Here is a 12,877-nt window from a genome sequence, read left to right on the forward strand (position 1 = left end):
CTTATTTGGGCAGTCGCGTAAATATATGTTTCCAATGCCGATAGTCATATCACTTGTGGGCAAAATCTGCTTTTTTTGGACCCTTCAAAGTCATCAACGCCAGCATGGCAGTTATAAAAATATTTCGTAGAGATGAATCGATTTATTAGTCGGATGGAACATTTTAAGAAACAATCAATAGTATTCTTATAAATAAATAAACATAACCAAGCATCGATGTAACTAACAAATAGTATTCTGATAAATAAATAATCATAACCTAGCATCGATGTAACCAACAAATAGGACGAATGAATGATGGTAAATAAATGTAAAGTCTAAAACAATATTTGTTTTCGCAAACATCAATCAATTAACGTTAAAGTCCACCATTCAATTTCAATATGTTATCGTTACCTTTATCTATTCATGATCAATTCAATAGGGCAATTTATTGCCGGGCCCCGCGTATCTAGCGTTAATTCATGCTAATTGACCCGGCATATGCCGACAGTCACTCGTTATATGAAATATAATGTTCAGCAATAACCACTATAAGACGATAAATAGTAAATACCTATCTATATACGAGTACACTAGAGAGGATTAAATGCTAATTCAGATGAATGAGATAGAAAATAAGACAAAAAATACTAGTAATGTTTAAGAAGGGTTCATTCGTAAGTAGTGCGCTTTGAACAAACTTAGTTTGGCTCACATTATGGAAAAAAATGCACTTTACAAGTAAAAAAAAATACCTAGGTATATAACGAAAGCTAAATAACTAGAAACTGACTTATAATACACTAGCTCATTCACCCGGCTTCGCTCGGGTGAAATTTAAGTCTATACCTACGTAGAATAATGTAATAGGTATATGTATAGGCTATGTTACTTCTGGAAAAAGTAGCTTTTTAATGGTGAAAGAAATCAAAACCGTGTCAGAGTTTATCGACTACAAACAAACAAATCTTTTCTCTTAAAATATTAGTAGGTACCTATAGATATAAATTAAATGCAAAATATAAAAGTTAACCATGGCCAATCCTATGGTACGTACTTAGTCTACCTACCTATGTAAAACTTGTTTTTAAATATCTTTGCGCAGATGTCTCAAACCATAAAACATTTCCTTTGATTTGTGGTTAGGTAGAACCAACTACGAGTATTTGATTTTCCTTGTTCACAATACCTACCTACAAGCTATTCAAATAACGTTGCTTTGGCAGTCTCATTGAGCAAAAGCAACAAGGAAACCTTTATTTATGATAAACTACACTAAACGATATTATGTCCCCGATTTTACTGTTTATTCAAAGTTTTCTTAATGCTACTAGTGAAAGTTTTATCAAGTTGCCTTTATATTTTACTGGATGATGATTAGATTGGGTAGACTTTGATTTTCCGGAATAAAAAGTAGCCTATATCTGTGTCCGGGATGCAAGCTATTACTGTACCAAACAGATAATTCCTGCGAGCTCATCGGTGTAGAATTAGATCTTTTAACATCCCATGGGAACTCTTTGATCATCCAATGTCGTTCTCTGGAATGCACCATGCAAGCTTTCTCTGCAGCAAATTGTGTAGCGGCTGGGCCGTCTAAAGCAAGGAGACAGACAGACACACTTCTTAGTTGTGTTTTAACTCACAAGTGTAACAATTTCTATTTTCCCTTCAACTAAGCGAAGTTTGTGCTAACAGTGGGTGCAATAATAGTCAAACTTGAACTTTGACCTTTTGAATGACCTTTTCAGGTTTCAGATCCACCCCCGCTGAGATGTTGAGGCTTCAATTATTATTAGTGGTGTAGGTGTGTATGTAGGTATATAGTAGAGTTAACTGCTTTGTTTTTAGATAAGAAGTCCAATATTTGTATGTATCTAACCTACTCGTACATAAAATAGCATGCAGGCCATAAAGATATCAAACAAAACATTGCTTTATCATCATCAACCCACCGCCGCCGGTTCACTACTGAGCGCTGATTTCCTCTCTGAATGAGAAGCTTTTAGTCATAGTCCACCACGTACCACCAATTATTCAATTCAAATATTAATATTAATAGATTTCATACACCTATGAGAACATTATGAAGAACTCTTCAGGCATGCATATTTTATTTACCTAATTGCTTAAAACGTACATATAACTCCGATTTAGAAGCGCGTGCCCGGGATCGAACTCCAGTCCTCCCGAATTGTCTTAACCACTTGGCTACCGTCGCGTGAAAGCATTGCTTATCGCAACTGAAACATCTCAGTGGTTATTTTTACCCGACTACGGCAAAGCCAAAAGGAAGGGTTATTTTATGATTCATTATGATCTGCTGATTCATATCCATTATCCTAAACCCTGTCCACGCCGCTGCATACCTACTTATTATGATAAACCAACTGTAACGTTATATCCTGGATACATCTACCTACCTAATTAAATTAAAGCTATACATGGTGAATCAATATGAACGTTTACAAAAACTTGCAAGAAAATAATATTATGAAAGACACTCAGCGGATGTGGTGTCCCACGTCCGGTCCGCTAGACACAACGCACGGCCGCTGCGCAAACACAACAATGCCACATGTTCACCTCAAATACATCAAACAATAGCAACAATTTTGTAGCGTTTTGTATGTTCCTACACTAACCTTCCTTGTCTAAAATATTTTTATACCAACTAATACCCGCGACTCCTCTGCTGTACGTGCTCGCATTCACACTTTCTTTGGTCACTTATCTAGAGGCGACGATGTCTCCATGGAACGTCGAGTAGTTCAAGGAAGAGTAGATGGCGTGTTTTTAATAATGATATAGATTAGCGTTGACCATACTTGACATAATATTTATTGATTTATTTCTAAATGTAGAAATTGATAGGTAAGTATACCGATAGGTATATATTATAGATAGATATTATAAGCAAGATGATGATTGCAATGTCTTCATTTCACAGAAATAAAATTAAATCACAAAAATAAAATTAAAATTTTAACTGCAGTGCCAAAATTGTAATAATGATAGATAAAATATAATATAATGTACCTAGTAAGTAGGTAACTTAAAAGCAAGGTACCTAAGTTTTTCATTTCGGTTTTTATGTCGCATTTTATTTTATAATTTTATATCTAAACTACCGAAAATATGGATAGGTATTAGATTTCATAGACAAATAAAATCATAATCATCACGATAAAAATAACACCGAAAACGATAAAATATGACAATACTGTATATATGATAGAGCTATCTAGACTTGTAATCAGCTCGTTTAGAATGTTAATATTTTTTTTGCCCACCGTGGAATATCGTAAATAATAAAACTTGGTAAGATTTCACACGCGTATAATGTTATATCGCGATAAACGTTGCATTTGCGTAATTAAAATTTCGATGACTGACTGATCTATCAACTCATAGCCTAAACCACTAGAGTTAGAAACTTGAAATTTTGGCAGTAGGCACCTAGGTTCATTATATAAACGCAGGCACTCAATAAGATTTTTTGCAAATTCCATCCCTAAACGGGTTAAATAAGGGATGAGAATTTGTATGAAAATCCGTCATTTTCAAGTTATATACGAGTAAGGATTCTGTGAAAGTTGGGTTATCGGTTTAAAATAAAGAAAAGCGTGAACGATTCAAGCGAAGCCAGGACGGGTCAACTAGTCGAATAATAAAATAAAATCGACATAGGGAAATAGTACACGAACCGCGACCGTCGACTGTCAGGCGACATGCAGTTTTGTTTATGTTTAGAAAGCTCTAGAAAAAGCACTCTCGTTAACATTGTAAGAGTGTAAAACATTTGCAGTGTAAAGCTCCGCCCATGGGTGTGTATTTGTGAACACGTGTGTTACGAGACCACGTATATATTGTGGCCACGTGGCGATAAAAATAAACACTACAAAATACAAATACAATCATGTCAACAGGTTACATTCGTATGCGTATAGGCATTCCGAGCCAGTGGTAGATGCATTTGACGATTCAAAAGTACTAGCAAAGTTTAATTAAATAAAAAAGTATTTTTATTTATTTCTTTATCGTATATTCGATCTATAAAGTACCTATAGCGAAAGAGCCTGTGAGGAAAATCAAAGAGTTCCCACGGGATTTTGAAAAACCTAAATCCACGCGGGCGAAGTCGCGGGCATCGGCTAGTTATTTCATAAAAGCTGAAAGTTTCTTTGCGCATTGCCCCAACACAGGGAGGAACGATCAGAAACTATGAGATCATGGTGCCTTTGGCCGTAGCTAACAAAGAAGTGCAAAATTATTCGTCAAAGTATAACGTCAATTTTTTTTTATATTTTCCTCGGAATATCTTGCAGATTACTTTAAGAAATAAAAAGAAAAATATCTGTATCTACTATCTTGATCTAGTGATAATTTCCGTGAAACGCAGACGATCACGTCTGCGTATCAACGCAGTAGGTAAATATTTTATTTTCATTAATGTGCCTATAAAAATTAAATTGATGTTTGTCTGTTCGTTACCTATGCGTTTGCGCATTGTGATCCAATTGAGTACAGTTGTTATTGGCACTTACGTAAACATTTCTGACATAGCGAGTAGAAGTACCATTAACACCATATTAACACACAATAAGTGGCGTGCGAGTCGGCATTGCAACGTATGCCGAGCATTAGCTTGCATGTTACTAATAAAATAAAACAAAGTTAGTACGCGACAGGTCGAGATGGCAATCGGGGTATGAGGCGGGGGGACACCCTGTACACCCGCGCTATCCCGCACCAGGTTAGCAGGGGTGCTGTGCGGGTGTGCAGGGCGTTCCCACCCCTATTGCCATCTCAACCTGTCTCGTACTGTACAATATACATATTATGTAGCTGAGAACAACTGCTATCATAATTTTCTGTAGGTACATATTGGTGGTAGCTGCGATCAACAATGGTGTCAGTAAACGGCATAAGAAAATTTGCCAAAAATATAAGCAATAAAATTCAACATTCTTTTCGTTTAAAGTAAATAGACCGGATGCGGTACTCTCCCATTCGCTGGAATGGTTTACAGTATTTATGTTAAAATAACTTTTAAAAGTTTAATGCTTTTCCTGCACAGTTATAATCACAGTGTATCAATGAAAAATAATCCTTTTTGTTAATTTTATCGAAAATCGACAGAATTTCAAAGTTTTTAGCTGCTGGGGCATACCTAATTCCTACGTAACAAACTACAGGCTTTACCTGTGACTTTAGGTATCAACAGCTGTCATAATTTTTTTTTATCGACCACAACACATTTCCATCCCTTTGTTGCACGGGATCCTAAAGTCGTTCAATATTCATCGTAATATGGCTAGGATCCTACGCTAAATCCATAAATGCTATATACTTATAGTGTTTTTGGTTTATCTGTATAGTGTTTGGTAGTTTTCACGACCTCTCCGTTTAACCGACTTTTCTTTTTGGTACATAGTTAGCTTGCATCCCGGAAACTGACAAGGCCACTTTTTATCCCGCAAAATTCGTACGGGATTTTTTCAAAACGTAAAACCACGCGGAAGAAGTCGCGAGCATCATTTAGTAATAAAGTTCATATCATAATTAATTGATGTTAGTATGAAGCTCAAAGCAGATATGTTCCGGAGTGGAGACCGCGTACCGGCAAGCGCAGTGTGGGACGACCTCCAGCCCGCTGGACCGATGACCTGAAGAAGATGGCGGGGAGCGGGTGGATGAGGAAGGCTGACGACCGTGTTTCGTGAAGCGCTCTTGGAAAGGCCTATGTACAGTAGTCGACGCATACAGGCTGATGGAATGGAATGAAAAAAAATGAAGTATGGTCTACTGAGATCGAGTTAGAAATAAAATGGATATGAGATTGGGATTTTCTATAGTTCATGAGTCATTCTTGGTTCCCTTGTAAGTTAGTAATCGTTTATTAATGTCCTCCGGGGCATAGAGCTTTCATTGAAAGAGTTTAAAGCGTGACCTGCAAAGTTGCTCCACTTTCTGGTGAACGTCAAAAGACGTCTTTGAATATCCTTGATGAAGAATTTTAAGTGGCTTTTTAGTTTGCGAACATAGGGTAATGTTTTGGGATATATTACCTACATCATACTATACCTATGTTTACCTTATTAAATAATTATTATCAATGTTAGTAAGTAGAAAGTTTCTTTATCAAGTAATTATATCTATTTTTACTAAGTATCTATTCATTGTCCGTCTGCTTTTCATGTCTGTCAAGAGCCGTCAAGGGAATCAAAACCTATAGGATCCTTCCCGTTGACCTAGAATCATCATCATTTGTGGTTACATCACTAATAAGATGAAAAAGTGTTATTTCGTATACACTGTACGATGATACAGAACCCTTTGCGTGCGAGTCCGATTCGCACTTGGCCGGTTTTTGATGATAACATTACTTTATTGAATAAAGATATTCCATCTGGGAACTCATTGCCGAGGAGCGATTGTTTCAGTCTAATAATGGTTCGTTCACCATTTGCGGTAGATACGTTTGCGGTCGGCAACACTTCCGATTGCCCATATTATTTGATAAAAGTTTCCTGCTTTTGTAGTCCATGGTATTTGTAATGATTTCGTGAATTCAGTTTTATGGTCCAGCTTTTTGGAATGAAAACTTTTCCCAAACTCTAGCGTAGATCCTACTAATATTATAAACGCGAAAGTTTGTAAGTATGTATGTATGGATGTTTGTTACTCTTTCACGCAAAAACTACTGGACAGATTTGGCTGAAATGGAATGGAGTTAGGATTTGGATAGATGGATTACACATAGGCTACTTTTTATCCCGGAAAATCAATGAGTTTCCACGGGATTTTAAAAGAGCCACGGGAAGGAAGTCGCAAGTATTAGCTACTATTATAATAACGAAGATAAAATGTACCTACCTAGGTACGCCGCGTTCAATACATGACGCAAATCTTTATAGGCGTAGACGTGACTTTGTTTGAATACGTATTACATAGGTTTAAAAATACAAGTGTACGATTTTCAACAATACTCTCAACAAACCAAAATAAAAAGCACCACAATACATAGTTCTCACTTCTCATTTACTTGCAGTGGCGTGGCGTTAGCGTACCGTTACTTGTAGAACACGCGCCGGCGAACAAACGAGGAGCTTTAGTTGTACCTACTACTGCAATACTCGTAGCAGCAAGCTAGGTTTCGTACATGAAAATATTACCTACCTACCTACTCCATGTTATCTGCATTATGCTACTTGTGTTATATAACTGACAAGCATGAAGTTCTCCTCCAGTAGTTACCTACACTAGCCGTGAAAGCCTTCCACCCTATTCGAGAAGTGTTCTTTTATCTGAGGAATAAAATTGAAGTATTGACATTATTTGTATAGAAAAAATGTCAAACTCTTTATTCCTCAGATAAATATATAGGTATATAGAAGGTTCTAACTATATTTGAACATTTTCATTGGTAATAATAATAATAATAATAACGAAGCTTTATTTATTTCCATACAAAAAATAATAATAAATTAAATACAAGTTTTTTTTTGATACCATAATAATAAACTTAAGAATAGTATTGATTAGTGAGTTAGTAATTATATTACAAATTAAAATTATGGTTAGTTTGTTACTACGTTTTTTTTTCAGACGCAGGCAATGCTTAAGGGATTTCCATGACGTACTATAAGTTGCGAAAATAGTCTATAAACTACAAGCAGCTAAGTTTACAGTTTAATTAACGCGCAGCAGCGAGGAAAGCTACTTAAAAATATAATATTTTCGGGTCTACATATTTTAATTAGATGCTTTTCAAACAAAATTTTAAAGCTCACATTCATGACTGCTATAAAAATTAAATCTTGGACGGAATTTTGGTTAAAATTGAAAATAGATCAACAAAACAAAACGGCAATCGCAAGAATTAGACTGCATTAGATAGTAAAGTGAAGAAGCATCGTTGACAGTAGTTAATCTAGGAGCAAAACTAGGCTTTATTGTTATACCATTAGTGATATCCGAAAAGGCATTACATAATTTGCTCAAGATAACTCCTCTAACTTGTAAGGGACGGCTAATTGGTGCGTGTTGGCTCTCGCAACCGACCGGATAAAGGGCAATGGGACCGAGTGTTTTACGTTTATTGTCATTCCTTTTGTGTACAGTCCACACGTCAAGTTGTAAATCAAGAATTTGTGGCTTAGTACGTAGATTCTATATGCGACAAGAGCATCCACCGAGATTCTTGCATTACAGTCTTTAAAAAAACCGGCCAAGTGCGAGTCAGACTCGCGCACCGAGGGTTCCGTACATGGGTATTTTTTCGACATTTTGCACGATAGATCAAAAAATATTGCGCACGGTTTTCGGATTTTTATGTTTTTTGTGCTATAATACCTACCTACCTGCCCATGATTCTAGGTCTACGGGTAGCACCATATAGGTTTTCTTGACAGATGGACAGACAGACAACAAATTACAGCCCGGTAGACGAATCTCGAATATACAAGGAACTTTATATCCCGGGAAAACAAAGTGTCCAATTTTCAAAATACTTTATTCGACGGACATAATAAATAAATTTAAAATGTTTCCCGTAAATTATGCACCTATGAAACAGAAAAATATCGTTCAGTATGGTTGGAATGTCAATAAATATTTGTATTGTATTAATTTGTGAGAAATGCGTGACGAACTATCCATTGGTGACATTGAACTTTGTTACTAGCTGTTTTTACAATAACATGTTTATGTTTTGATATTAAATCCGACCAGTTAGTTAATTTAAAATAACAATCTAGGTAATTACTAGTTATGTATATTCTAATTTATTGTACAATTTCTTTCACGCGCCATCAAACGAAGAAAAGTCAATTATCATTATAATAAGTATATATAGGGACTTCGTCTGCGATGGCGTTTGCTGGCGCGCGTGCTGTGCTTGTTTGGAGTGTTTTTTTTGTTAAGAGTGGCTGGTTTTTGTGTTAGGTAGTTGGTGTTTTTTGGTGGTGGAACTGACTGGGAAGCGCTCCAAAGGGGCGCCGCGCGTATGTCGGCGGGCGCCGGCGTAGACGGAGTCCATACTTGTATAAATTCAATAACTTGAAATTATCACAAACTTGACATTGGCTAATCAGAGTAAAGCCAGATTTAAAGAAAAAAAAAAGTATATATAGAATGCTCTTATACATCACAGGTACTGTCATTGATAGATCATACCATGCGGGCCAAGTGCGGATTGGCAGACTTCACACATTTTGAGTACATTATGGAAAACTCTCAGGCGCGCACGTTTCCTCAAGATATCTTCCTTCACCGTTAAAGCAGGTGATACTTAATTGCTTAAAACGAACATAGCTAACTCCGACACGTTACAGGTCCCTCGATCAGGAGGCCGAGGAGGAGGTCTTAACCATAATTACCTATCACCATTTTTTACTTAGATCATCATGATAGGTAAAACTAAGTAAAAGGTTTCAGAAAAAAGTCGTGGTTCAGAAATATCTGCGACTGGGCTGGTTATGCGATGGCTAGGCGGGCTAGAGCTTTATAGTATGTTGGCTTACTTTCAGTAGGTAGTACAGAAGAAGCCCTTGAAGAAGAATAGAAGCTTCGATTAAATAAAGTATACCTATTGACAGAAATAAAGTTAAATTATTATGGAGGTTTGTTCCCTTGACTGTAAGGAATCCGTCCATCCCATAACGTGCTTAAGGTAATTTATGTTCATTGTTTGTTATCTTTCTCTATTACATGCTCCAAGTGTTCTTTGGATGTATTCATTTAACAGTTTCTAAAATACAAAAACATTATTTAAACAGGGCAGTACCTACTTATGTATCTACTGATAATAACCTAACTTGTAATATTCGACCGATGTAAATCTGGATAAATAAATGTTTATATTATGGCCTGAAGGCGTAAAATACCTACCTTAAAATATTTAAAACGTCGTACACGTTTTCCCGGCACACCGTCACAAGTCACAAACTATTACTGTATCATTAAGATTCTTCACAACACACTTAATAATGTCAATGGTACAAATTAATGGGAACACTTAAGTTATGTACTCGTTCACTTGACGGTCATTGGCAATAACTTAGCTTTTTCCAAGTCATAAATATAAAAGCAGATAAAAACGGACTACATTTTCACTTGTAAATTGCTGCTGGAGTCTAGTCAGTGTGGAAAAAGCGCAAAAAGAACCGCATTTGAGTTGCAAAACACGGCCTAAAAGAAGCGGGCGGTTCGCCTTGAGCCTGCATCGCAGCTGCTGCGACGCCTAAAGGGGGGTTCTTAAAACCGCTTTTTGCACTCATTTATTTATTTACCGGTTTACTGTATAGTTACAGGATCGGTCTCGATGTTTTATTGTGTCCCAGTGGCGAGTACTGGGTCACTCGTAGACGTAGTAGATATTTATATCTCAAATGATTTTTTACTCGTTGCTCCTTGTGTGACTTCTGTTCTTGGTAAAAACGTTTCAAGGAGAAGAGTAGAGAAGTTTCTCTGAAGGATAAGATTCGAAAGTGTTAGATCAGTCAGTCAGTCAGTCAGGAAATATTTTTTTTAATGTATACATTTCGATCATAATTCATATTTCAATCGATCGAGAGTAAGATAAGATACATAGAATAATAATAATCGAAGACACTTCACATCATCGCATAGTCATGCCCAAACGTAGTAACAATACCTAAGTAAAATGGCGGGAACAGACTGTAAGAAGCTAACAGACCTTTTTTATATCTTAAAAAGTCTTTATAATTGATATTAATTGGCTCATTCAAATTTCATTGAATTAAGTCATTAATTAATTAACTTTAGCGCCTTGTTTTCTTCTTTTAATATTTTAATAGTGGAATCGAGTTAAAAATGCCACTTGACTCAAGTCGTAAAAAGTAAAGTAATGTTTATTCTTTGATCGCACGCGATCTCGGCGTTATTTACTTTGTAGGTGGTACACTTTGTCGTTAAGATTATATGAATTTATTTTAGACATACACGTGTTTCCTATACATAACGAACTAATAAAAATGTTTATAGATACTCCTTATTTTAAACAATTTAACGAGGAATGACTAACTTTCTTCAGGTTCTTTAAAAACCCTGGAATACCTGGGTTCTAAGCCGCATATAGGGCCAAAACGTTTTCCAAACTGAACCTGAAACTACGGACTAGGAAAGTCCGGCTGAAATTAGGAAAATTCAGAAGGTAAATAAAATTCTATTTTACCTAGCAGGAAATTCGTAGGTTTTCTTACCCTGTTAGATTTTAAAGGGTGCTTTAACCCTGTGTTCATGTATTGTTGTAGCAATAATGTCTGTCTATCTGTCTGTCAGCCTAAATTTACTAGCTTTGTATTTTGCAGGATATTTCTTTAGGGTTTAACGTAAAATAGCATTAAAAAGAAATACGCGTCGAATTGAAAATCTCCTTTTTGGAAGTCGGTTGTAACTTATAATAATAAGGATATCTATGTACCAAATTCAGAATTCGCAATGCTTCTATTATCTTAAAAGTATTACGTTCTACTAGTTTAGTTATAAAATAAAGCCAAGCGCAAAGAGATTCTTGAAATAAGTTTAGACTTTAGGCGCTAAGTTAGTCGCCTTTCAGTCTAGACTGTCAGTCTAACGACTGCAAGCTTATAGGCATCTCTTGTTACTCGTGAGTTTTTTACATAGCTAGCAAGATAAGACCCTGGATCTTTTAATTTGACATTTGAATAAGTATACTTAGTATCTTGTTTTGTAATTACGATTTGCAACGTACAAAGAATCGTTGTTGTTTGTGTTGATCTTCAATCGGATTTAGATTAGGAATCCTCATCTAAATTCGGAGCTAATGAGGATTAATACAAAATACATATATGGTTACAGATGCGATCCTATCTTATCCATTTTACACACAGAATTCTAAATAAGGTAATAAATACTAAGGCGTACTTTAGTACCGTGGCAAGTGTTTAACCAATTTTTACAGCATACTATACTTACTTAACATGTATCTAAGATACCCTTATTCCTAACAATATTATATTTATTTATATGAAAGTTTGAATGTTTGTTACTCATTCGCTACAATGACTGAATCGATTTGATTGTTTGGAATGGATATAATTTAGATTTATGATAAATTAAATATCGTTATGATATAACACACTGATTTTTCACTACACAATATGTGCGTTAACGCTCCCTTACCACTTCTATCACAATTTCAAAATTCCGTGGTTTTATTATAATAATTTTTGTTTGGCGGGTAGGCTTTATAAAATTGTAACAGTTACTGTGAGACGGTTACCGGTTAATAAACGGCACGGAGACTGGTTACAGTTAACCGGTCAATTAGCACGAAGTATGCAATTAGGCTCGCCGCTAACTGCTCGGAAATCTTTATATATCGCAATTATCAAGTACGTACAACTTATTTTATATACACCTTTAAATGAATATTATTTTTACTATGTTACTCAAATTGGAAGAGCGTAAATCAAACGGATACGTTGGTTAAACAAAATAATAATAATAATTAATGAATTCCTCCAATCAAACCAATGTGTAAGTAACCTTTCCTTTTTGATGACAGGTACTTACACTGCAAACTTAGTATCAACCACTAAACCGATTTATTATTATTATTTGAGCTAAAACCTGAACATCCTGAAAACGGAAAGTCCATCTTTTTAATTTCGAGTTGGTACCTAATAAGTAGATATATGTAATGAGAAAAAAGGAAATTTTAATAAGCATAAACTACAAACAGATTTCAAACCTATAAAGACGTAATTATTAAGATACAAGGTATGTTTGAGCGGCATTTGTTATCAGAAACTGCAGTTGTAATAATGTTGCTTCATTGTTTAGAAAGTTTCACCAACTAGATCTGCCTAGGCACGAGCAGCAGGCGGTCGTGTTTTGATATAAT

General features: G+C 35.6%; 1 protein-coding gene across 1 annotated transcript in view; it reads right to left on the minus strand.

The window, feature by feature from the left end:
• The window catches only part of LOC123873283, a 272,851-nt gene that overhangs the window by 11,456 nt on the left and 248,518 nt on the right, over positions 1-12,877 (minus strand). The gene's annotated exons all lie outside the window — the stretch shown is intronic.

This window comes from Maniola jurtina, chromosome 16 (assembly GCF_905333055.1).
Source record: "Maniola jurtina chromosome 16, ilManJurt1.1, whole genome shotgun sequence".
NCBI classification, from domain to species: Eukaryota; Metazoa; Arthropoda; class Insecta; order Lepidoptera; family Nymphalidae; genus Maniola; species Maniola jurtina.